This window comes from Tachyglossus aculeatus, chromosome 2 (assembly GCF_015852505.1).
Source record: "Tachyglossus aculeatus isolate mTacAcu1 chromosome 2, mTacAcu1.pri, whole genome shotgun sequence".
Classification (NCBI taxonomy): Eukaryota; Metazoa; Chordata; class Mammalia; order Monotremata; family Tachyglossidae; genus Tachyglossus; species Tachyglossus aculeatus.
Genome location: NC_052067.1, coordinates 95214084 through 95238983, shown reverse-complemented (window position 1 = coordinate 95238983; position 24900 = coordinate 95214084). Strand labels below are relative to the sequence as shown.

The window sequence follows — 24900 nt, the reverse complement described above, 5'->3', positions numbered from 1 at the left end:
TTCTCCTGGAGTGTGCGGCTAGGGTGGACAACAGCGCTTAATAGATGCTATCATTATTAGTATTATTATTAGGGTTGGGCTGAGGGTAAGGATTAGGAAAAAGGAAAAAGACCGAAGTATCATCAATCGTATTTATTGAGCGCTTACTGTGTGCAGAGCACTGTACTAAGCGCTTGGGAAGTACAATTTGGCAACATGTAGAGACAGTCCCTACCCAATAGTGGGCTCAAAGTATCCAATTCCAGCACATCTCCCTGGCTTTCCCAGGCATTTAAAGGGACAGTAAAACACTGATGATTTCATTCAGAAGCTATTTTTGGAGTTAAAAGAGGAGTTTGGAAGCAAAGGCAGGAAAAGAAGATGGAGGGGGAAAGAATATGAGGATAGCGAACATAGGCCTGCGTGCCTGGAAAGATGGAAGAGTCGTGTCCTTTGCTTCCTAGGAGCCAGTGGGGCTTGGACTGTGTAACAATAATAATAATGATGATGGCATTTATTAAGCGCTTACTATGTGCAAAGCACTGTTCTAAGCGCTGTGTAGAATGAGCCAGGCTGGATCTGGCATGGAATCTGGCAGTAGGGCCCAGCTACCAGGAATAACAGGAATGATAATAATGATAATCGTCTTGTCTTATGCCGTGGAGTCGTCTCCGACCCATAGCGACGCCACGGACACATCTCTCCCACCTCTGTCTGCCATCTTTCTGCTAGAGGATCCAGAGGGTTTTCTTGGTAAAAAATCTGGAAGTGGTTTATGTTACCGAAAGTCTGGGGCAAAACCGGTGTAAATCGACCGCAGGGTTCGAGAAACCAGGGTGGTGACGCAGATGGGAAAAATGACGCTGATGACTTTATTCTGATGACTTGACACCTGCCCACATGTTTTGTTTTGTTGTCTGTCTCCCCCCTCTAGACTGTGAGCCCGTTGTTGGGTAGGGACCGTCTCTATATGTTGCCAACTTGTACTTCCCAAGAGCTTAGTACAGTGCTCTGCACACAGTAAGCGCTCAATAAATACGATTGAATGAATTAATTGAGCGCTTAATGTGTGCAGAGCACTGTACTAAGCGCTTGGGAAGTACAATTTGGCACAGTAAATACGATTGAATGAACGAATGAACAGCCCCGATCCTAGCCGCTTCTTCCCTTTTTATTTGGTTCCCCATCGAGCCACACAAGGAATTCCCCTGCGCACGAAACTTTGGCACCCTGTTATGAGGAGATGTTATCAGGAGACGTGGCCCACACAGGATGGGGTCGTCTCAGACAGGGCGTAGCCGCTTTGATCAGTGTCAGCCCTCCCTGATGACAGGATCTTTGGCGAGGCCGGCGCCTAGGCCTCACACATCCTCTTGTCAAGCCCTGCACACAATGGAGTCGGTTATGCTAAGCCTTTAGGGAAAATGCAGTCCATGCCGCTTCTGCAAACTGGGGTATGCGGCTAAAGTGGACAACAGTTTACCATTGCCTCCTTCGGTCCTCCGTCCCCTACATTCTACAGAAACTGCCCTTCCAAAGGTCACCAATGACCTCCTGTTTGCCAAGTCCAACGGCTCCTACCCTAACCTAATCCTCCTCGACCTCTCAGCTGCCTTCGACACTGTGGATCAGCCCCATCTCCTCAACACGCTAACCGACCTTGGCTTCACAGACTCCGTCATCTCCTGGTTCTCCTCTTATCTCTCCGGTCGTTCATTCTCAGTCTCTTTTGAGGCTCCTCCTCCCCCTCCCATCCCCTTAGTGTAGGGGTTCCTCGAGGTTCAGTTCTGGGTCCCCTTCTGTTCTCGATCTACACTCACTCCCTTGGTGACCTCATTCGCTCCCACGGCTTCAACTATCATCTCTACACTGATGACACCCAGGTCTACATCTCTGCCCCTGCTCTCTCCCCCTCCCTCCAGGCTCGCATCTCCTCCTGCCTTCAGGACATCTCCATCTGGATGTCCGCCCGCCACCTAAAGCTCAACATGTCGAAGACTGAGCTCCTTGTCTTCCCTCCCAAACCTTGTCCTCTCCCTGACTTTCCCATCTCTGTTGACGGCACTACCATCCTTCCCGTCTCACAAGCCCGCAACCTTGGTGTCATCCTCGACTCCGCTCTCTCATTCACCCCTCACATCCAAGCCGTCACCAAAACCTGCCGGTCTCAGCTCCGCAACATCGCCAAGATCCGCCCTTTCCTCTCCATCCATACCGCTACCCTGCTCGTTCAAGCTCTCGTCCTATCCTGTCTGGACTACTGCATCAGCCTTCTCTCTGATCTCCCATTCTCGTGTCTCTCCCCACTTCAATCCATACTTCATGCCGCTGCCCGGATTGTCTTTATCCAGAAATGCTCTGGACATATTACTCCCCTTCTCAAAAATCTCCAGTGGCTACCAATCAATCTGCGCATGAGGCAGAAACTCCTCACCCTGGGCTTCTGGGCTGTCCATCCCCTCGCCCCCTCCTACCTCACCTCCCTTCTCTCCTTCTCCAGCCCAGCCCGCACCCTCCGCTCCTCCACCACTAATCTCCTCACTGTACCTCGCTCTCGCCTGTCCCGCCATCGACCCCCGGCCCACGTCATCCCCCGGGTCCTGGAATGTCCTCCCTCTGCCCATCCGCCAAGCTAGCTCTCTTCCTCTCTTCAAGGCCCTACTGAGAGCTCACCTCCTCCAGGAGGCCTTCCCACACTGAGCCCCCTCCTTCCTCTCCCCCTTGTCCCCCTTTTCATTCCCCCCCATCTTACCTCCTTCCCTTCCCCACAACACCTGTATATATGTTTGTACATATTTATTACTCTATTTATTGATTTATTTTACTTGTACATATCTATTCTATTTATTTTATTAATATGTTTGGTTTTGTTCTCTGTCTCCCCCTTCTAGACTGTGAGCCCACTGCTGGGTAGGGACCGTCTCTATATGTTGCCAACTTGTACTTCCCAAGCGCTTAGTACAGTGCTCTGCACACAGTAAGTACTCAATAATGCGATTGATTGATTCATTCATTCATTCAATCGTATTTATTGAGCACTTACAGAGACAATCCCTACCCAACAATGGGCTCACAGCCTAGAAGTGGGGAGACAGACAACAAAATATATTAACAAAATAAAATAAATAGAATAAAAATATGGAATGCTTCACGAATTTGCATGTCATCCTTGACACTGGCCAAGCTAGGAACAGAACGGACAGGCCTCTGCTTGACTCTCCCTCCCATAGTTGAGACTGGTAGAGGACTGGAAACTCTCCAGGTTCGAATCTGAGAGGGAATAATTACAATGACAATAATAATAATGGTGGTATTTGTTAAGTGCATACTATGTGTTAAGCAGTGTTCTAAGCACTGGGGTAGATGCAAGCAGATCAGGTTGTCCCCCATGGGGCTCACAGTCTTCATCCCTATTTTTCAGATGAGGTATCCAAGGCAGAGAATGATAGTAATAATAGTAATAATGATGGTATTTGTTAAATGCTTACTATGTGCCAGGCACTGTGATAATGATGGCATTTATTAAGCGCTTACTATGTGCAAAGCACTGTTCTAAGCACTGGGGAGGTTACAAGGTGATCAGGTTGTCCCACTGGGGGCTCACAGCCTTCATCCCCATTTGACAGATGAGGGAACTGAGGCCCAGAGAAGTGAAGTGACTTGCCCAAAGTCACACAGCTAAGTGGCGGAGTCGGAATTCGAACCCATGACCTCTGACTCCAAAGCCCAGGCTCTTTCCACTGAGTCACGCTGCTTCTCAACTAAGTAGTGGGGTTGATACAAGCAGATCGGGTTAGACACAGTCCCTGCCCCGCGTTGGGTTCACGGTCTTCATCCCCATTTTTCAGATGAGATAACCACAGCGCAGAGAATGATAATAATGATAATAATAATTCTGGTATTTGTTAAGTGCTTACGGCAGATACAAACAAATCGGGTTGGACACAGTCCCTGTCCCACATGGGGCTCACAGTCTCAATCCCCATTTTACAGAGGAGGTAACGGAGGCACAGAGAATCATCAGAATAATAATTATGGTATTAAATGCTTACTATGTGCGCTAAGCAGCGTGGCTCAGTGGAAAGAACACGGGCTTGGAGTCAGAGGTCATGGGTTCTAATCCTAGTTCCGTCACTTAGCTGTGTGACTTTGGGCAAGTCACTTCACTTCTCTGGGCCTCAGTTTCCTCATCTGTAAAATGGGGATGAAGACTGTGAGTCCCCCGTGGGACAACCTGATTACCTTGTAACTACCCCAGTGCTTAGAACAGTGCTTTGCACATAGTAAGCACTTAACAAATACCAATATTATTATTATTCTCTGGGCCTCAGTTTCCTCATCTGTAAAATGGGGATTAAGACGGTGAGCCCCATGTGGGACAACCTGATTACCTTGTGTCTAACCCAGAGTTTATAACAGTGCTTGGCACATAGTAAGTGCTTAACAAATATCATCATTATTATTATTACATTGTGCTTTCTCCGCGCCCTAAGTGCTGGGGTGGATACAAGCAAATGGGGTGGGACACAGTCCCTGTCCCACGTGGGGCTCACGGTCTCAATCCCCATTTTATAGATGAGGAAACTGAGGCCCAGCGAATAATAATGATGATGGTATTTGTTCCACGCTTACTATGGGAGAACAGCATGGCTCAGTGGAAAGAGCCCGGGCTTGGGAGTCAGATGAAGTGGGTTCTAATCCCGCCTCTGCCACCGGTCTGCTGTGTGACCTTGGGGAAGTGACTTCACTTCTCTGGGCCTCAATTCCCTCATCTGTAAAATGGGGATTACGACTGTGAGCCCCTCGTGGGACAACCTCATCACCGTGTAACCTCCCCAGCGCTTAGAACAGTGCTTTGCACATAGTAAGCGCTTAATAAATGCTAACAAATGCTACCATTATTATTATTATTATTAAACCCACAACCTCCCATGGGAGCCACGCCCACAACAAGCCACACCATCACCTGGAGGTCACGCCCACAAACCACAAACGAGAAGCAGCGTGGCTCCGTGGAAAGAGCCCGGGCTTTGGGGCCAGAGGTCATGGGTTCAAATTCCGGCTCCCCCACTTATCAGCTGTGTGACCTGAGGCAAGTCACTTCACTTCTCTGCGCCTCACTTCCCTCATCTGTCAAATGGGGATGAAGACGGTGAGCCCCCCGTGGGACAACCTCATCACCGTAAGCCGTAAGAACAGTGCTTTGCACATAGTAAGCGCTTAATAAATGCCATCATTATTATTATTCTGTGGGCCTCAGTGACCTCATTTGGAAAACGGGGATGAAGACTGTGAGCCCCCCGTGGGACAACCTGATCACCTTGTAACCTCCCCAGCGCTTAGAACAGTGCTTTGCACATAGTAAGCGCTTAACAAATGCCATTATTATCATTATTATTACTATTATTATTAAACCCAGGCCCTCCCACGGGAGCCACGGCCATAGCAAGCCACCCCATCACCTGGAGGTCACGCCCACAAGCCATGCCCCCAGACCACCAGGTAGCCACACCTCCCCGATAGCCACACTCCCATTTATTAATAATCATGAATTATTAACAATAATTATCAATCATTATTATAATCATTATATAATATTAATTATATTTATATTATATTATATCATAGTATATCATAATAATTATAATTATATATTATGTATATAATTACATATAATTATAATTATAATAATATGTTATATACTGTATAATTATACTATATTAATATGATATAATTATAATTAATAATTATTATCTATTAATTATTGATAATTATTATAATAATGATGGCATTTGTTAAGCGCTTACTATGTGCAAAGCACTGTTCTAAGCGCTGTGGAGGATATCAGGTGATTAAGTTGTCCCACGGGGGGCTCACAGTCTTCATCCCCATTTTCCAGATGAGGGAACTGAGGCCCAGAGAAGTGAAGTGAGTTGGCCAAAGTCACCCAGCTGACGAGCGGCGGAGTCGGGATTTGAACCCATGACCTCTGACTCCCAAGCCCGGGCTCTTTCCACTGAGCCACGCTGCTTCTCTAAGCATTAAGTCACGCCTCCAGGTAGCCACCCTTCCCTATAACCACGTCCACCTGGTAGCCACGCTCCCAGACAGCCTCGTCCCCAGGCAGAGGGAAGAGCTTCAGAGCTGAGGATGGGGGGGGGGGGTGGGAGGAGACTCAATCAGTGCTATTTATTGAGCACCTACTGTGTATAGACCACTGTACTAAGCTCTTGGGAGAGTACGACACAACAGAGCTGATGGACAGATTACATGCCCACGAGGAGCTTACAGTCTAGAGGTGGGAGGCAGAGGTCAGTGAGAGCAAACAGTGGTATTTAGAGTGTACTTACTATGTGCAGAGCACTGTACTAGGTGCTTGGGAGCATACAAGCAATCAATCAATTGTATTTATTGAGCGCTTACTGTGTGCACAGCACTGTACTAAGCGCTTGGGAAGTACAAGTTGGCAACATATAGAGACGGTCCCTACCCAACAGTGGGCTCACAGTCTAGAAGGGGGAGACAGAGAACAAAACCAAAAACATATTAACAAGATAAAATAAATAGAATAGATATGTACAAGTAAAATAAATAGAGTAATAAATACATACAAACGTATATACATATATACAGGTGCTGTGGGGAAGAGAAGGAGGTAAGGCGGGGGGATGGAGAGGGGAGCAACAAGCAGCAGAGAAGCAGCGTGGCTCAGTGGAAAAAGCTCGGGCTTTGGAGTCAGAGGTCATGGGTTCAAAACCCCGCTCTGCCAACTGTCAGCTGTGTGACTTTGGGCAAGTCACTTCACTTATCTGGGCCTCAGTTACCTCAGATGTAAAATGGGGATTAAGACGGTGAACCCCTTGTGGGACAACCTAATCACCGTGTAATAATAATAATGATAGCATTTATTAAGCACTTACTATGTGCAAAGCACTGTTCTAAGCGCTGGAGAGATTACAACTTCCCCAGCACTTAGAACAGTGCTTTGCCCTTAATAAATGCTATTATTATTATTATTATTATTATGGACTGTGAGCCCGCTGTTGAGTAGGGACCGTCTCTATATGTTGCCGACTTGTACTTCCCAAGCGCTTAGTACAGTGCTCTGCACACAAGCGAAGCGACTTGCCCTAGGTCACAGAGCAGACAAGTGGCGGAGCAGGATTAGAACCCATGACCAGTGGCCAGGATTAGAGCAGTGCTTTCAACATAGTAGGCGCTTAACAAATGCCATCATTATTATTATTATTACGTCCCACACAGCCACGCTCCGGGATAGCTTCGCCTCTCAGAAGCCATGCCCCCAAGTAATAAAAATAATAATGATGCCATTTATTAAACGCTTACTACGTGCAAAGCACTGTTCTAAACACTGGGGAGGTTACAAGGTGATCAGGTTGTCCCACGGGGGGCTCACAGTCTTACTCTTGTGTTTATCTTTATCACAGTCTTGTGAGGCAGCGTGGCTCAGTGGAAAGAACCCGGGCTTTGGAGTCAGAGGTCATGGGTTCAAATTCCGGCTCTGCCAATTGCCAACTGTATGACTTTGGGCCAGTCACCTCGCTTCTAGGGGGCCTCAGTTCCCTCATCTGTAAAATGGGGATGAAGACTGTGAGCCCCTCGTGGGACAACCTGATCACCTTGTAACCTCCCCAGCGCTTAGAACAGTGCTTTGCACACAGTAAGCGCTTAATAAATGCTATCGTTATTATTAATCCCCATTTTACAGATGACTGAAGCACAGAGAAGTTGTGACGCCCAAAGTCACACAGCTGACAATTGGCGGAGTCGGGATTAGAACCCATGACCTTTGACTCCAAAGCCGCACATCCCCGATAGCCACCCCACCTGGAAGCCACGCCCCTAGACAACCATGGCCCCAGATAATAATAAAATAATAACAATAATAATAATAATAATGGCATTTGTTAAGCGCTTACTGTGTGCCAAGCACTGTTCTAAGCGCTGGGGAAGATACAAGGCGATCAGGCTGTCCCACGTGGGGCTCACAATCTTAATCCCCATTTTCCAGACGAGGTAACTGAGGCACCGAGAAGTTAAGCGACTTGCCCAAAGTCACACAGCTGACAGTCGGCGGAGCTGGGATGTCCACACTTCCCCCATAGCCACCCCCCTGATAGCCACCCCCCGCCCCCCAAGATCCTCATTCATCCATTCACGTGGCTCAGTGGAAAGAGCCCGGGCTTTGGAGTCCGAGGTCGTGGGTTCGAATCCCGGCTCCGCCACTTGGCAGCTGGGCGACTTTGGGCCGGTCACTTCACGGCCTCAGTTCCCTCATCTGGAAAATGGGGATGAAGACTGTGAGCCCCCCGTGGGGCAACCTGATCACCTGGTATCTACCCCAGTGCTTGGCACATAGTAAGCGCTTAACAAATACCAGCTTTACTATTATTCAATCGTATTTATTGGGCGCTTGCCCCCAGATCCCCACGCCTTAGACTGTGAGCCCACTGTTGGGTAGGGACTGCCTCTATGTGTTGCCAATTTGTACTTCCCAAGCGCTTAGTACAGTGCTCTGCACATAGTAAGCGCTCAATAAATACGATTGATTGATTGATTCTCGGTAGCCACGCCTCCAAATAATAAGTCCTCCTGCTAGCCACTTCTTCGGAAAGCCACGCCTCCAGGTAGCCACGTCCCCCAGATGGTAACACCTCCCAAATAGCCACCTCCCCCCCGCCCCCCAGAGAGCCATTTCCCCGGGGTCCTGCAGGGTGCCGGCTGTAGGCGTCCTGTACATAGCCCCTTAGGCCCTGCTCCGCTGCGGTCCGGTCCTGTCTGCGGTCCTGCCCCGGCGGGTAAGGGGGACGCTGGAGGGGGGCGCTTACTACAGTGCTCGGCACACGGTAAGCGCTTAACGGATACCGTCATCATCATCATCATCATTATATCCCCCTCTCCATCCCCCCATCTTACCTCCTTCCCTTCCCCACAGCACCTGTATATATGTATATATGGTTGTACATATTTATTACTCTATTTATTTATTTATTTATTTATTTTACTTGTACATTTCTATCCTATTTATTTTATTTTGTTGCTATGTTTGGTTCTGTTCTCTGTCTCCCCCTTTTAGACTGTGAGCCCACTGTTGGGTAGGGACTGTCTCTATGTGTTGCCAATTTGTACTTCCCAAGCGCTTAGTACAGTGCTCTGCACATAGTAAGCGCTCAATAAATACGATTGATTGATTGATTGATTGATATATTATCATTCAGTCAATCAATCGTATTTATTGAGCGCTTACCGTGAACTATTATTATCATTCATCCATTCCATCAACCGTGTTTCTTGAGCGCTCACCGGGTGCCGAGCACTGTACTAAGCGCTTGGGACGTCCAAGTCGGCAGCAGATAGAGACGGTCCCCACCCAACCACGGGCTCACCGTCTAGAAGGGAGGAGACAGACAATAAAATAATGATAATAATAATAATAATAATGGCATTTGTTAAGCGCTTACTAAGTGCAAAGCACAGTAAAACAAAACATGGAGACAGGTGGCAAAATTGTCAATTAGAATTAGAGCTCTATGCACATCACGAACAAAATAAATGGGATAGTAAATATGTACAAATAAAATAGGGTAATAAGTGTACAAATAGATATATAAAAGTGCTGTGGGGAGGGGATGGAGGTAGGGGTGGGGAGGAGGGGAGGAAAAAGGGGGCTCAGTCCGGGAAGGCCTCCTGGAGGGGGTGAGCTCTCAGTAGGGCTTCGAAGGGAGGATGGGTAAAAATATAATAATAATGGCATTTATTAAGCGCTTAGTAGGTGCAAAGCACTGTACTAAACTCTGTGGAGGTTACAAGGTGATCAGGTTGTCCCACCGGGAGCTCACAGTCGTCATCCCCATTTTCCAGATGAGGGAACTGAGGCCCAGAGAAGTGAAGTGACTTGCCCAAAGTCACGCAGCTGACAAGTGGTGGAGGCGGGATTAGAACCCATGACCTCTGACTCCCAAGCCCGGGCTCTTTCTACTGAGTCACGAATTGGTGGATCCCTGTCCTCTCCCCTCATCCCAGCTCCCTCCCCTGCTTTACCCCTAATCCGGCCCCGGCGCCCCTTCCCCGACTCATCACTGTGGTGTTGGGTAAGCGCTTACTATGTGCCGGGCACCGTACTAAGCGCTGGGGTGGCTACGAGCCCATCGGACCGGACCCAATCCCTGTCCCCACGTGGGCTCCGGGTCTCAATCCCCATTTTCCAGATGAGGTCACTGAGGCTCAGAGGAGTGAAGTGACTTTCCCAAGGTCACACAGCAGGCAAGACCCTCGACCTACCTGCGCCTGGGAAGGACGCCTCTTCTCTTCCTCTCCCTTTTCCCCTTCCCCTCCGCCCGGGGACAACTCGCCCCCAGAATAGCGTGGAAAATCTTATTTTGGGGGGCAAAGGGGGGTCTGTGCCTGCTCTGCCACCTGTCAGCTGTGTGACTTTGGGCAAGTCACTTAGCTTCTCTGTGCCTCAGTTACCTCCTCTGGAAAATGGGGATTAAAACTGCGAGCCCCCCCGTGGGACAACCTGGTCACCTTGTAACCTCCCCAGCGTTTAGAACAGTGCTTGGCCCATAGTAAGCGCTTAACAAATACCATCATTATTATTATTATTATTAAGAGGAGGGGGCGTCTCGAGTGGGCATGGGCAGATGGGTTGCCAGGGAATTATCAGTTGGGAGGTTTTTTTTTAATTGAGCTTTTATCTTGGGCAATTATTCCACCAGCCTCCTGAAACAAAATCATGCATTCAGTCGTATTTATTGAGCGCTTACTGTGGGCAGAGCCCTGTACTAAGCGCTTGGGAAGTACAAATCGGCAACATATAGAGATGGTAGAGAAGCAGCGTGGCTCAGAGGAAAGAGACCGGGCTTGGGAGTCAGAGGTCATGGGTTCAAATCCCGGCTCCGCCAACTGTCAGCTGTGTGACTTTGGGCAAGTCACTTCACTTCTCTGTGCCTCAGTGACCTCATCTGTAAAATAGGGATTAATCAATCAATCAATCGTATTTATTGAGCGCTTACTGTGTGCAGAGCACTGTACTAAGCGCTTGGAAAGTACAAGTTGGCAACATACAGAGACAGTCCCTACCCAACAGTGGGCTCACAGTCTAGAAGGGGGAGACAGAGAACAAGTGAGCCCCCCGTGGGACAACCTGATCACCTTGTAACCTCCCCAGCGCTTAGAACAGTGCTTTGCACATAGTAAGCGCTTATCAGATACTATCATTATCATTATTATTATTATTAGAAGGGGTTGGATTTGCACATAGTAAGCGCTTATCAAATACTATTATCATTATTATTATTATTAGAAGGGGTTGGATGGGTCATGATTTGTGGGTTAGGGTCATCCATGAACGGGTCTGATCGTCTTCCCTGAATTTAATAATAATATTAATGATAATGGTATTTGTTAAGTGCCTACTACATGCCAAACACTGCTCTAAGCACTTATGTTGATTAATCAATGATGGGATGCAGCCCAAGAGGGAAAAAGGAGAGTTAGCTCTAAGAGACTGTGAGCCCGTTGTTGGGTAGGGACCATCTCTATATGTAGCCAACTTGCACTTCCTAAGCGCTTAGTACAGTGCTCTGCACACAGTAAGCTCTCAATAAATTGGATTGAATGAATGAATGAAAGAGAGGGCCCATCCCTAGTCATGAGGATGGGTTTCCAGGACAACCAGCACGCATTTCTTCAAGCCTCCTGGTCCTGCTAGCTTTCGTTTTTGATGTCCGTCTCCCCCCTCCAGCCCGTGAGCCAGTTGTGGGCAAGGATTGTCTCTGTTTATCGCAGTATTGTACTTTCCAAGCGCTTAGTACAGTGCTCTGACGCAGTAAGTGCTCAATAAATACGATTGAATGAATGAATCCCAGGCTGGAAGGATGATAGGGTAGGTCTGGGATCGGGACAGCATCGCTCAGATTTTGATGACTAAAATATTCTTTGGGGTTTGGGACTTGTTAAAAAACAGTCTCCCTTTCAGGAGAATGTATTACCTACAAAGCTTTGGGAGTTCCAATTCTTCAGTGCTAAATTGGGCAAGAAGTAAAGCTTTAAAACTCTTTTCTCCTCTGAAAGAGTAGGTGCCCTTAGTGAAAGAAATCATTTTTTTTTGTTCCCTGTGTCATTGTCAACTACATAACCTAGAAGTCCCTGTGGCCCTCCCACCTCTTTCCCGGGAATGTAACCTTATTCTAAGTCTCTTTGGAGTAATATAGTTAATTAGGGACGTGGGAGAAGAAAATTCCTTTTTTCTTCCCGGTTCCTCAGTGATTTTAGCTCTGTTATATCGCATCCTCCCAAGTGCTTAGTACAGTGCTCTGCATGCCCTAGGTGCTCAGTACACATGCTCGATTGATTAAGCGTGTTATTCTGATTTCATCTTCAGTAGTTTCCTTCTGAAGAATGCAGTGTGCTGTGGAAATGTAGCCACACTAACTCTATAAGCTGTGAACTACTATCCACACTTTGTCACCTTGCGACCATTAAGGGATCTAAAAGTGGAAATGTACATTTTCCAATTTTTAAAGTGTGGCAAGAGTAATTCCTCGCTCTGCGAAGATGTTGATGATGGTATTTGTTAAGCGCTTACTATATGCGAAACTGTTCTAAGCACTGGGTTAGACACAAGGTGATCAGGTTGTCCTACGTGGGGCTTACAGTCTTAATCCCCATTTTTCAGATGAGGCCCAGAGAAGTTAAGTGACTTGCCCAAGTTCACACAGCTGACAAGTGGTGGAGTCGGGATTTGAACCCATGACCTCTGACTCCCAAGCCCGCACTCTTTCCACTGAGCAACACAGGCTTATTTGGGAAAAAGATCTTAGAAAGAAAATATTCCTTATTAAGAGTATTTTGGACCTACTGCGGAAACAAATGTGGATTCTAGCAGACCTACAGTTTTTTCAATGCACACATGAAGGGGAAATACCTGGCAAAATGTTGGCAGAGATGTTTGACACACTTGGAATGGTTTCAGTACCGGTTCCTTTGAAAATAAAATTCCTGTAGCCCATCTCTCATGCGAGGGTGCCTTCCTAGGAGTGAAAAAAATGAAAGATTCTGTTGGGAATTTTGACATCCTAGCCCCCAGCTCTACCCCCTTACCTTGCCGTCCCGCCAGATTCCTGTGGGGAGGAAGGAAGGTTACCATCACGCCTGGGCCACAGCTGTCAGTCAGGCAGACTCCTAGCCCACACCGTCACACGGTTAAAAATCCCCAGTCACCATGGGCACAAACAAATGGCATTTCAGCTAGTCTGGAAAAATGGCAAGAAAACAGAAGCATCTGCCTCCCTTTCTTGTGCTGGGTGGAAAACGAGACTGATTCTGTTTGTGCCTTTAAGAAATGTTGGGATGGATACTTTGGATTGTGGTTTGTGGGTTTTAGTCCCATGCCAACTCTGCTGTTGAGTTTCCGCTCCTCTTCAACCCTCTAGACTAGAAACTCGTTAGGGGCAGGGAATGTGTCTGCTAATTCTGCTGTATTCCACTGAACGATCGATTGCTTGAACCCCCCTCTTTATTCCCTTGTGCTGGCAGCCGATTTTGAGCTTTTTTCTCACCACCGTTCACAATCCCCTTCTCCACTGCCTTCCCTCTGGGCTCCCGATTCAATCATTCCCTTGGAGGTTGGGGTGGGAGAGAGGGAGGAGGTGGTTTGCTCGTACGTGTGGTCATTCCGTCCGTTATCGGTCTCTTTGGTGCTTACGAAAGGACAGTCCTTTGCCGTCTTCTCAGTACGCCCACAGCCAACTGTCTCTGTTCTAACTACTAAGGAAACTCTAAAATTGTCCTCCAACAGTGGTTCTGTTGAAGCCAAGCCTGAAAAGTGCAGTTCTAGTAAGGGTCTCCTCCCCTACTTCCCAGGATGGGCCTGAGGAGAAGCAGAGCTCAGGAGGCAGAGAAAACTATCGTCTCCCACCCGTTAGACTGAAAACTCCTTAAGGGCAGGAAGCACATTTTTTAAAACCTGTACTTAATAATAATAATAATCATGGTATTGGTTTAGCACTGGGGTGGATGCAAGCAAATCAGGTTGGACACAGTCCCTGTCTCCCATGGGGCTCATGGTCTCAGTCACCATTTTACGGATAAGGGAACTGAGGCAAAGAGAAGTGACGTGACTTACCCAAAGTCACACAGCAACACACTAAGCTATGCTGCTATTCTGGCTACACCACTTCTCTCTATACTATTCGTATTTCTTCTTTCTGTCCCCTGAGTGTTTAGTCTAGGGCTTTTCTCCAAGCGGGCGCTTGGACAATCCTAAGGGATGGTATTGGGTAGGGACTGTCTCTATATGCTGCCAACTTGTACTTCCCAAGAGCTTAGTACAGTGCTCTGCACACAGTAAGCGCTCAATAAATATGATTGATTGATTGATCTGTGAAGTGCCGACCCTGTGCCAAGCACTGTACTAGCAGTTAAAGTAGATACAAGATGATCAGATTAGACCCAGTCCCTGTCCCAAATGTGGCTCACCTTCTATGTGGTATCGAGTACCCAGGAAACGGAAACCCAGTGAAGTTAAATGACTTGCCCAAGGTCATGCATCAGGAGTGTAGTAAGCTTTTACGGCAGTATGCATTTGAGTAATAGTAGGATCCTAAGTTACTGATTAAACTCCTTGTGGGAAGGGAACATGTCTGCCCACTCTGTTATATTGTACTCTCCCAAGCACTTAGTACAATACTCTGCACACATTAAGCGCTCAACAAATAGCACTGACAATCAGCGGTATTTCCCGAGAGGTAACTGGGTGCAGAGCCCCAGACTAAGCCTTTATAAGTGCTTAGTGATTAAGCACCGCCGTGCGACTCCTACAACCCAAGGAGGATTTATAATCCCTCTCTCTCTTGAGATCCTGAATGGTCATCCCAGCTGGGATGGCAACCTACCCCTGGCAGATCTACTAGACTGTCAGCCCTTTGTGGGCAGGGAATGTGTCTGTTATGTTGTTCTATTGTCCTCTCCCAAGCGCGTAGTACAGTGCTCTGCATACGGTAAGTACTCAATACATACCACTGACTGACTGACTTGAGGATAGGGGCCAAGGACCGCATCACTGGACTCTTCCAGTGCTCTGAACAAAGTGCTCAGTACAGTGCTTGGCCCTAGGAGGTGTGCAGTACAGTGGACCCTACAGAAGCCAATGCCGTGGTCCACAGAAAACTGAATTCAGTCGCCACTCAGGACATGAATGGAAAGACCCCAGAAATCTCCCCCATTCTGCCAGCTGCTGGCCTGGAAGCTCGTTATGGGCAGGGAAAGATATCTGGCAACTTTGTCGCATTTTCCTCTCCTAAGCGCATAGTACAGTGCTCTGCGCTCGATAAGTACCATTGATCGATCGATTGATTACAAGGCTTTGTACTCTGTTGGTATCCGATGCCCTGGACCCAGAATAGTATTCATTTATTCAAGAAAGAGGCCAGGGCAGTGGTTTGCTCCCCTACTACAGTGCTTTGCACATTGTAGACGCCCAAGACAGTGGTCTACATTCAGAGGCTCCCTAGGACAGTGCTCTGTGGTAGTAATAAGGCTCTGCAGTAGTAATAATAATAATTTTGGCATTTTTATTATATTATTATTATGGTAGTAGACACTCAACAAATACTTCTGATGAAGATGATGACTGTGAGAGAATTTCATGCCTTAGGAATTCGATTAAAGCTTTTATCTGGGGAGTTTTGTCGTTGAGCTTCCTGGGCAGTTGGGGCTGGCCGACTTAATAATAATAATCACTGTGGTATTGGTTAAACGCTTACTGTGTGACCAGCACTGAACTAAGTGCTGGGGTGGACACAAGAAAATTGGATTGGACACAGTCCCTGTCCCACCCGGGGCTCTAAGTCTCATTCCCCATTTTAGAGACGAGGTAACTGAGGCCCAGAGAAGTGAAGTGACTTACCCAAGGTCATACAGCAGACAAGGGGTGGAGCAGGGATTACCACCTATGATCTTCTGATTCCCAAGCTTGGGCTCTCTCCACTATGCCTTACTGCTTCCCTACTAGGCCCTACTGAGAGCTCACCTCCTCCAGGAGGCCTTCCCAGACTGAGCCCCCTCCTTCCTCTCCCCCTCGTCCCCCTCTCCATCTCCCCCATCTTACCTCCTTCCCTTCCCCACAGCACCTGTATATATGTATATATGTTTGTACATATTTGTTACTCTATTTTACTTGTACATATCTATTCTATTTATTTCATTTTGTTGGTATGTTTGGTTTTGTTCTCTGTCTCCCGCTTCTAGACTGTGAGCCCACTGTTGGGTAGGGACTGTCTGTATATGTTGCCAACTTGTATTTCCCAAGCGCTTAGTACAGTGCTCTGCACACAGTAAGCGCTCAATAAACACGATTGATTGATTGATTGATTGATTCCCGTGTGGCAGAAGGTTGTATGACCTTGCTACTCCAAACCGCAGAACGCTCTGCGGAAGTGTCCCGTTGGGAAAGGCCTGGCAGCTCCAGCTCAGCCCGCTGCGGTGACTGGGATGTTCCTGGGCCTCAGAGGATGCTGGGAGTGGATTTCTGGGAACAACGCTCCCTTTGAAAAGTCCCTCCAAGGTACATTTTCTTCAATCCATCAGTGGTATTTATACCAAGTACAAGTCAGCAACAGATAGAGATGGTCCCTGTCCAACAACGGGCTCACAGTCTAGAAGGGGGAGACAGACAACAAAACAAAACACGTAGACAGGGGTCAAAATCGTCAGAACAGAGTTATAGCTAAATGCACAACATTAACAAAATAGAACAGTAAATATGTCCAAGTAAAATAAATAGAGTGATAAATCTGTACAAATATATACAAGTGCTGTGGGGAGGGGAAGGAGGTAGGGCAGTGGAGGGATGGGGAGGATGAGAGGGAAAAGGGGGCTCAGTCTGGGAAGGCCTCCTGGAGGAGGTGAGCTCTCAGTAGGGCTTTGAAGGGAGGAAGAGAGCTAGCTTGGTGGATGTGCGGAGGGAGGGCATTCCAGGCCGGGGGGAGGACGGGGGCTGGGGGTCGACGGTGGGACGGGTGAGAACAAGGCCCAGTGAGGAGGTTAGTGGCAGAGGAGTGGAGGGTGCGGGCTGGGCTGGAGAAGGAGAGTGCTCCTTCTATACTCCTAGCACTCCTAGTACTCCATGAAGAGCACTGTACTAAGTGTTTGAGAGAGTACGGTAGAGTTGGTAGGAATGATCCCTGCCTTCACGGGGCTAACAGTGTACACTAGTAGAGAAGCAGCATGGTTCGGTGGAAAGAGCACAGGATTTGGAGTCGGGGTCATAGGTTCGAATTCCGGCTCTGCCAATTGTCAGCTGTGTGACTTTGGGAAAGTCACTTCTCTGTGCCTCAGTTGCCTCATCTGTAAAAAAATAGGGTTTAAGACTGTGAGCCCCCTGTGGGACAACCTGATCTCCTTGTAACCTTCCCAGCGCTTAGAACAGTGCTTTGCACATAGTAAGCGCTTAATAAATGCCATTATTATTATTATTATTAGTGGAAGAGTTTACGATGTAGCATATTTCTACCCAAAGGGAAATGGTAAAATTTCTGGGCAGGAGTGGGAGGTAGGCCGGGAAACGGTTGGCTGAGGTTGGCCCTAAATGCTCTGAGGATTGGCCCTAAATGCTCTGTCCCTGATTTCTGATAAGCCCTCAAGGTCCTGTTCCCAAAAGGTGGAGACCCCCCGGGGGAGGATGGAAGAGTCAGGGTACCCATCTGCTTGGCCGATTATCTTGTCTCTACCCCAGTGTTTAGGACGGTGCCCGACACCCAGTAAGTGCTTAACAAATATCATAAAAAAAAATAGCTAGAGGCACAAGGAGCATTTACTCCACTGAGGGGAGTAAATTTTCTCTTCCTGATGCCAGTGTGTGTGGAACAGGTAATGCCATGTAAGTCTGGCGGGATAATTGATCCCCGGCTATATGTCGGGTGGCATGAAAGGACTTAATGAGGGTCCAATATAACTGGCCTTTTTTGTCCAAACAACATAAAACAACATAAAAAGGCATAACCCATAGCCACGTTTGCCATTGAAGGGAAAAGATAAACAACGTCTTCTTTGGATTTAAACTGTTGCCAGCGGAGAGCCCTTTGGAAGGTTTCTGAATTGAGTGGATTCCATTTTACCTTGCAGATTGGGGGGAAAATTATTGTCGGTTTAGCCAACCCTTATTCGGGGCTGGGGTGAGGGCTCAATCCTGTTAATACCTTACTCACTCCTGGGGACTTTTAGGGGCTTCGCATTTGTCTGGGCAGTGAGGAAAGCCAGGCGGCAAGGAGTCCATTACCCAATCATTCATTCATTCAATCGTATTTACTGAGTGCTTACTGTGGGCAGAGCACTGTACTAAGCACTTGGAAAGTACAGTCTGGCAACAAATAGAGACAATCCCTACCCAGCAACGGGCTCACAGTCTAGAAGGGGGAGGCAGACAACAAAATGAAACAAGTAGACAGACTAAACAAGTACCTAGGTGAGGCCTAGTGGTTAGAGCACGGGCCTGAGCGTTAGAAGGACCTGGGTTCTAATCCCGGCTCCTCCCCATGTCTGTTGTGTGACCTTGGGCAAGTCACTTCACTTCTCTGGGCCTTGATTTCCTCATTGTAAAAGGGGAATTAGTACTCTGAGCCCCATGCCCAAGCTATCTTGTATCTACCCCAGCGCTTAGGACAGTGCCTGACACATAGTCAGTGCTTCACAGATGCCATTTAAAACAGAAAATAAAGCATGTTTTAAGGGGAAACTCCAGGTGAGAACAGGCTGCGTGGTTATGGTTCAGTGGTATTTTTTCCATTATTCATTCATTCAATCATTTATTGAGCACTTACTGTGTGCAGAGCACTGTACTAAGCACTTGGGAAGTACAAGTTGGCAACATATAGAGACGGTCCCTACCCAACCACGGGCTCACAGTCTAGAAAGGGGAGACAGACAACAAGACAAAACACGTAGCTGGGTGTCAAAACCGTCATTATGGAAACACCTAGGGTATTCTTTTGGGTGGAATCAATCGACTTTCGTGCTCGTCCTGGATAATTAAGGAGATTGTTGGTGATTGCCCGTCATCCTTTTGTATTGTATTTGTTAAGCGCTTACTATGTGCAAGCACTGTACTAAGCACTGGGGTAGAGACGAGCTAATCAGGTTGGACACAGTGCCTGTCTCACATGGGGCTCACGGCCTTAGCCCCCATTTTCAGCTGAGGTAACCGAGGCCCAGAAAAGCCAAGTGACTTGTCCAAAACACACAGCAGATGAGTGGCGGGGCCGGGATTAGAACCCGAGGCCTCCTGACTCCCATCCTCGTCATCATCCATTAAAAATAAGCAAAAGGAAGCATTTCCCCACCCCAGCAGGAGGTGAGCCCATGTAATCTGTGCCCACAGAAAGCCGTGCAGTCAGATCCACTAGCAGATTCCAGAGAGATTTTAGATAGATCCATGGGTGAGCCATCCATGCTAGGTCACTGGATCACAGATTGGAATGTTAGGGATGGAGGGGGTGTGGGATGATCCATCTCGAACGTTGGGGATGACTGCTGGTTGGATTTTTAAATGGCATTAATTATATCTATTGAGCACTTACTAAATGCAGAACACTGTACTGAGTGTCACGAGACCCAATTCATACCAACCGGGACCTTCCTGGACTGGGGGAGCCTCGGTGACATGTAATACAGTCAAACCACACCTCTGATCACCAAGGTGACTGTGGAAAGGTTTTTACTTAGTTTCACCAACGTGCAAGGAAGTGACACGTGCAGACACTCACTCACTCACTCCACTCCACCAAGGGTCCGATACCAGTCCGGTGGTCAAGGGAACCCGTTCTGCCAATACTCCTGCTGCTTGCTTGCTTCTGCTCTGGGCATTTTCCTCTGCTTGCCTCTTCGTGTGTGTTCCCTGTGCTCAAAATGAGTGCCTTTTATCTGTCTTGGGGCGTCCAGCTGTGGCTCCCCGTGGCAGTCATAGATTAGTCCAGGCCCGTTACAGGCCCACAATCACCTGCCTCAGGTAGAGCCCAACAGCACCTTCGCCAGTCTCTTCCTTCTTAATAATAATAATGATGATGGCATTTGTTAAGCGCTTACACTGTGCAAAGCACTGTTCTGAGCGTTGGGTGGATGCGAGGTGATCAGGTTGTCCCACGTGGGGCTCATTTTCTTAATCCCCATTTTCCAGATGAGCCCAGAGAAGTGAAGTGACTCGCCCAAAGTCACACACCTGACAAGCGGCGGAGCTGGTATTAGAACCCATGACCTCTGACTCCCAAGCCCGGGCTCTTTCCACTGAGCCACGCCGCTTCTTGTTGTTCTCGGGATCACAGACAGTCACCAATAAGGCAGCTTGTTGTGGGCTTACCACATCAAGCAACTCTAGCCTTACGCTGTCGAGTCATCTCTGATCCATAGCAACGCCATGGACACATCTCTCCCAGAACGCCCCACCTCCATCTGCAATCGTTCTGGTAGTGGAGCCACAGAGTTTTCTTGGTCAAAATCCAGAAGTGGTTTACCATCGTCTCCTTCCACGTGGGAAACTCGAGTCTCCGCCCTTGATGGTCTCCCGTGTCACTGCTGCCCAGCACGGGTGGTTTTGACTTGTAGCCGATTGCCTTCCCCTTGCTAGCCCCTGCCCAAGCTAGGAAAGGAATGGACAGACCTCTGCTTGACTCTCCCTCCTGCAGTCGAGACTGGTAGAGGACTGGAAACTCTCCAGGTGTAACCCTGAAAGGGGACTAAGCAACCGGGAGAGTAATAATAATAATAATATTGGTACTTTAAACGAACTTACTATGTGCCAAGCACTGTTTTAAGCACTGGGGTAGATAAGAGTATAATAGAACAGAATTGGTAGATATTTATTCATTTATTGAGCACTTACTGTGTGCAGAGCACTGTACTAAGTGCTTGGGAAGTACAAGTTGGCAACATATAGAGATGGTCCCTACCCAAACAACAGGCTCACAGTCTAGAAGGTAGATATGTTCCCTGTCCACAAGGAGCTGGCATTCTAGCGCTTACTATGTGCCAGACGCTGTACTAAACAATTAAACAGTCAATCAATGGTTTGTATTAAGTACTTATTACTCATTCATTCGTTCATTCATTCAATCGTATTTATTGAGCACTTACTGTGTGCAGAGCGCTGTACTAAGCACTTGGGAAGTACAAGTTGGGAGAATATAGAGATGGTCCCTACCCAACAACGGGCTCACAGTCTAGAAGTGGGAGACAGACAACAAAACGAAACATGTGGTCAGGTGTCAAGTCATCAGAATAAATAGAGGTAAAGCTAGATGCACATCATAGACAAAATAATGTACAAGTAAAATAAATAGAGTAATAAATCTTTACCAACATATATACAGGTGCTGTGGGGAGGGGAAGGAGGTAGGGCGGGGAGCATGGGGAGGGGGAGAGGAAGGAGGGGGCTCAGTCTGGGAAGGCCTCCTGGAGGAGGTGAGCTCTTAGTAGGGCTTTGAAGGGAGGAAGAGAGCTAGCTTGATGGATGTGCGGAGGGAGGGCATTACAGGTCAGGGGTAGGATGTGGGCCGGGGGTCGATGGCGGGACAGGCGAGAACGAGGCCCAGTGAGGAGGTTAGCGGCAGAGGAGCAGAGGGTGCGGGCTGGGCTGGAGAAGGGGAGAAGGGAGGTGAGGTAAGAGGGGCGAGGGGATGGACAGCCTTGAAGCCGAGGGTGAGCAGTTTTTGCCTGATGCGTAGGTTGACTGGTAGCCACTGGAGACTTTTGAGGAGGGGAGTAACATGCCCTGAGCATTTCTGCACAAAGATGATCCGGGCAGCGGCATGAAGTATAGTCTGAAGTGGGGAGAGACAGGAGGATGGGAGATCAGAGAAGAGAATGATGCAGTAATCCAGTCGGGATAGGATGAGAGATTCAACCAGCAGGGTAGCGGTTTGGATGGAGAGGAAAGGGCAGATCTTGGCGATGTTGCGGAAGTGAGAATGGCAGTTTTTGGTGATGGATTGGATGTGAGGGGTGAACGAGAGAGCAGAGTCGAGGATGCCACCAAGGTTTGCGGGCTTGTGAGATGGGAAGGACGGTAGTGCCGTCAATAGTGATGGGAAAGTCAGGGAGAGGACAGGGTTTGGGAAGGAAGATAAGGAGTTCAGTTTTGGACATATTGAGTTTTAGATGGCAGGCAGACATCCAGATGGAGATGTCTTGAAGGCAGGAGGAGACACGAGCCTGAAGGGAGAGAGAGAGAGCAGGAGCAGAGATGTAGATTTGGGTGTCATCAGCGTAGAGATGATAATTGAAGTCGTGGGAGCGAATGAGTTCACCAAAGGAGTGAGTGTAGATAGAGAACAGAAGGGGACCAAGAACTGACCCTTGAGGAACCCCTACAGTAAGGGGATGGGAGGGGGAGGAGGAGCCCGCAAAAGAGACTGAGAATGAACGGTGGGAGAGAAGAGGAGAACTGGGAGAGGATGGAGTCAGTGGAACTGAAGCTGGATAGCGTGTTGAGGAGAAGGGGGTGGTCCACAGTGTCGAAGGCAGCTGTGAGGTTGAGGAGGATTAGAATAGAGTAGGAGCCATTGGATTTGGCAAGCAGGAGGTCATTGGTGACCTTTGAGAGGGCAGTTTCTGTGGAGTGTAGGGGACGGAAGCCAGATTGGAGGGGGTCGAGGAGAGAGTTGGCGCTGAGGAATTCGAGGTAGTGGGTGTAGACGACTCGTTCAAGGAGTTTGGAAACGAATGGTAGGAGGGAGATAGGGCGATAACTAGAAGGTGAGGTGGGGTCAAGAGAGGGTTTTTTATTATGTGCAGAGCATTGTAATAAGCACTTGGGAGAGTAATAGTAATAATAATAATGTTGGTATTTGTTAAGCATTTACTATGTGCCAAGCTCTGTTCTAAGCCCTGGGGAGGCTAGAAGGTGATCAGGTTGTCCCACATGGGGCTCACTGTCTTCATCCCCATTTTCCAGATGAGGAAACTGTGGCACAGAGAAGTTAAGTGACTTGCCCAAGGTCACACAGCTGACAAGTGGCGGAGCTGGGATTCGAACCCACGACCTCTGACTCCCAAGCCCATGTTCTTTCCACTGAGCCACACTGCTTCTGCATCAGCAGACACGTTTCCTGCCTTTAATGAGCTTGCAGTTTAGAGGGGGAGACAGATATTAATATGAATAAATGAGTGACTTATAGTAAATAATTTAAAGATATGTACGTAAGCGCCGTGGGGTTGGGGCACACTGAGGTATATACAAGCAAATCATAGTCCACATCCTCCGTGTGACTCACAGTCTAAATCCCCATTTTACAGATGGGGGAACTGAGGTATTAAGAAGTTCAGTGACACCCAGCAGACAGGTAGTAGAGTCAGGATTAGAACCCAGGTCCTCTCACTACCAGGCCCATGCTCTTTCCACAAGGCCATGCTGCTTCAGGAGGACAACTAGCATTTGATTCTTCTGAGCATCCTGGGGCTGCTGATGGATATAGACTGTATTTTTAGGTCGGATGGACTTATAGCTCTCCCAGTAATAGAATTTGTTCATGGTCTCAGCTTGGCTCAGTGGAAAGAGCCCGGGCTTTGGAGTCAGAGGTCATGGGTTCGAATCCAGGCTCCGCCAAATGTCAGCTGTGTGACTCTGGGCAAGTCACTTCACTTCTCTGGGCCTCAGTTCCCTCATCTGTAAAATGGGGATGAAGACTGTGAGCCCCCCGTGGGACAACCTGATCACCTTGTAACCTCCCCAGCGCTTAGAACAGTGCTTTGCACATAGTAAGCGCTTAATAAATGCCATCATTATTATGATTACCATGACCGCCGCCATCATCATCTTCAAAGAAACAATTTTCTTGGGTCTGACGAATGAAGAGAGTGGGCAACAGCAGGATATTCAAGTAGCCCAGTGGAAAGATCCGGGCCTGTTTTTGGATCCAGGCTCTAATATTTGCCTGCTGTGTGACCTTGGGCAAATTGCTTAACCTCTCTGGGCCTGTTTCCTCATTATAACTCCTTATTCTTCTGGCTGTGAGCCCCCTGGGGACAGGGGAAGTAGTTGATCTGATGATCTTGTATCAACTCCAGCACTGAGTACAGTGTTGGCACATAATAGAAGCAGAGTGGCTCAGTGGAAAGAGCCCGGGCTTGGGAGTCAGAGGTCGTGGGTTCTAATCCCAGCTCCACCAATTGTCAGCTGTGTGGCCTTGGGCAAGTCACTTTACTTCTCTGGGCCTCAGTTACCTCATCTGTAAAATGGGGATTAAGACTGTGAGCCCCCCGTGGGACAACCTGATCACCTTGTACCCTCCCCAGTGCTTAGAACAGTGTTTCTAATAGGGAAGCAGTGTGGCTCAGTGGAAGGAGCCCGGGCTTTGGAGTCAGAGGTCGTGGGTTCAAATCCTGACTCCACCACTTGTCAGCTGTGTGACTTTGGGCAAGTTACTTAACTCCTCTGGGCCTCAATTCCCTCATCTGTAAAATGGGGATGAAGACTGTGAGCCCCACATGGGACAACCTGATCACCTTATATCTACCCCAGCGCTTAGAACAGTGCTTGGCACATAGTAAGCGCTTAACAAATACCAACATTATTATTATTATTATTAAGAGTGCTTTAGCTTTAGCACATACCTTAATTACTCTCCTTATTACAGTTATATTTTAATGGTATTTGTTAAGTGCTCACTATGTTCCAGACACTGAGGTAATCAGGCTGGAACTAAGCTAAGCAAGCTAACCAAGCTAATCAGGTGGGACACTGCCCATGTCCCACGTATTAATCCCCATTTTACAGATAAAGTTACTGAGGCACAAAGACGTTAAGTGACTTGCCCGAGGTCACACAGCAGACAAGAGGAAGTTTGTTATTATTATCAGCTGAAGTGAAGGAAATGTAAGCCAAACAAATAGGAAAAAAACACCATTTCT

The 24900-nt window shown here is 48.0% G+C and overlaps 1 protein-coding gene across 2 annotated transcripts in view; it reads left to right on the top strand.

Moving 5' to 3' along the window:
* Nucleotides 1-8745: 8745 nt before the first annotated feature.
* Nucleotides 8746-24900, top strand: part of PKIB (cAMP-dependent protein kinase inhibitor beta) — a 44434-nt gene continuing 28279 nt past the window's right edge. Inside the window, exon 1 of one of the 2 annotated variants that reach the window (XM_038740871.1) lies at nucleotides 8746-8846. The gene's annotated coding sequence lies outside the window, so the exon portion shown is untranslated. The remainder of the gene's footprint in view (nucleotides 8847-24900) is intronic. The other variant, XM_038740872.1, reaches the window with a different exon arrangement.